Raw genomic sequence first — 2,294 nt, forward strand, 5'->3', positions numbered from 1 at the left:
TGGCTGTGTGTTTACCCTTACAGCCGCCGCGCATGCTGAGCTCGTCCGCCGTACACAGCCTTTTGCCATCTCAGCACACAGGGGAAAAATATGCTTTCCCTTAATAAACCAAAGCTGTCACAAACAAACTTAAAAAACCAGCACCTACCAGGTGTAGCGAGCTTGTGGGTCAGCTCCTGTGAGAGTAGAGTTACCTGTCCAGGTGTTACCTGAGACGGGAGTTATCCGTGAACAGTCAGGAGAGAGGGAGAGTGAGAGAGGAGAGAGAGGGAGAGTGAGAGAGGAGAGAGAGGGAGGACTATGGAAGCCCTCGGGGACTTTGTCCCTCTTCTGGTTGCAGCTCATTGGTTGGAACACAAAAATGGAAATGCAGAGTTCTGTTGGCCAACCAATCAGCACAGAGTATCAAGCAAGGCATGACTGAGCCATGTGAGACACACAGATCCACAGACACACCATAGTCAAATCACAACCAGGTCCCAACTAAACAACCACATCCTAACCAAATCACAACCAGGTCCAAACTAAACCACAACCATGTGTAAACCAAATCACAACCAGGTCCTAACTAAGCCAAAACCACAGCCAAACCCAAATCACAACCAGGTCCAAACTGAACCACAACCAGGTCCAAACTGAACCACAACCCCATCTAAACCAAATCACAGCCATGGCTGCTCCGAAACTAAACTAAAATTCAAAACTGACTCACAGCCAGGTTAAGACAAAGATAAAACCAGGTACAAGCTGACTCACAATTAGGCCCAAACCAAGCAGTCCAGATTTAGCTAAACTCTGCCTCCCCACCCACCCACTCTGCTCCATTTAGACCATGTAAAATGAGCCAGAGGAGGTGACTGGATAAACCTGTTCTGTGACAGGAACAAACTGTAGACAGGGAGAAGAGGGGGCGGAGTTACCTGGGATAAAGGTGAGGGGAAAAGCACAGCACTCCCAAAGCACAGGGCCCAGAAGAGGAGCTGCCAGCACTCCCAAAGCACAGGGCCCAGAAGAGGAGCTGCCAGCACTCCCAAAGCACAGGGCCCAGAAGAGGAGCTGCCAGCACTCCCAAAGCACAGGGCCCAGAAGAGGAGCTGCCAGCACTCCCAAAGCACAGGGCCCAGAAGAGGAGCGGCCAGCACTCCTAATGCTTAAACTGTAATGTCATTCCTCCTTTAATAACCTGCAGTACTGCTGTACAGGAGAGGGGGACAGAGGGCCAGGCTCCCTGGGGAGTGTTTACTTTGCATCTATCCCATGACCGACCATGTACGTAACCTCCCCACGGATCAGAGGGCATTCCAGGCCTCCACCTGATTCATATAAATATTTATACCCACCATTAAAGGGGTCATTTGTCCCTGAGACCTGTCAAACCACAAAAGCGCTCCTTCGCTCACTGAAACAGGGCCTGGAGTTTCAGCTCAAAGTGCTCCTTCGCTCACTGAAACAGGGCCTGGAGTTTCAGCTCAGAGTGCTCCTTCGCTCACTGAAACAGGGCCTGGAGTTTCAGCTCAGAGTGCTCCTTCGCTCACTGAAACAGGGCCTGGAGTTTCAGCTCAAAGTGCTCCTTCGCTCACTGAAACAGGGCCTGGAGTTTCAGCTCAGAGTGCTCCTCCTCTTGCTGTAACAGGGCCTGGAGTTTCAGCTGAGAGTCCAGAGGCTCTTTCGTATTAAAGGAACAGAAGTGGAGGCGTGTTTCACCGGTTCATCATGAACCCTCCACCCCCCCACCCCCCAACATCTATTAGTCAAATTAATTATATAAGCTGTGAGTTTGTGCAGAGACAGTGTGGAGATGTATGTGTGTACAGGGTTGTGTGTTGTGTTAACGTAGGTACAGGGTTGTGTGTAGTATGTTGTGTTTTGTGTTAACGCAGGTACAATGTTGTGTGTAGTATGTTGTGTGTTGTGTTTACGCAGGTACAGGGTTGTGTGTAGTATGTTGTGTGTTGTGTTTACACAGGTACAGGGTTGTGTGTAGTATGTTGTGTTAACGCAGGTACAGGGTTGTGTGTAGTATGTTGTGTGTTGTGTTTACACAGGTACAAGGTTGTGTGTAGTATGTTGTGTGTTGTGTTTACGCAGGTACAGGGTTGTGTGTACAGGGTTGTGTGTTGTGTTAACGCAGGTACAGGGTTGTGTGTAGTATGTTGTGTGTTGTGTTTACGCAGGTACAGGGTTGTGTGTAGTATGTTGTGTTTACACAGGTACAGGGTTGTGTGTAGTATGTTGTGTTAACGCAGGTACAGGGTTGTGTGTAGTATGTTGTGTGTTGTGTTAACGCAGGTACA

The 2,294-nt window shown here is 49.2% G+C and overlaps 1 protein-coding gene across 1 annotated transcript in view; it reads right to left on the reverse strand.

Annotated features, from left to right (window-relative positions):
* lnx1 (ligand of numb-protein X 1) overlaps positions 1 to 790 on the reverse strand; it is a 32,633-nt gene extending 31,843 nt beyond the window's left edge. The window contains exon 1 of the mRNA XM_064334166.1: positions 149 to 790. The gene's annotated coding sequence lies outside the window, so the exon portion shown is untranslated. The remainder of the gene's footprint in view (positions 1 to 148) is intronic.
* Positions 791 to 2,294: the final 1,504 nt, after the last annotated feature.

The sequence above is a fragment of the Anguilla rostrata genome, chromosome 4 (genome assembly GCF_018555375.3).
Source record: "Anguilla rostrata isolate EN2019 chromosome 4, ASM1855537v3, whole genome shotgun sequence".
Lineage (NCBI taxonomy): Eukaryota > Metazoa > Chordata > Actinopteri > Anguilliformes > Anguillidae > Anguilla > Anguilla rostrata.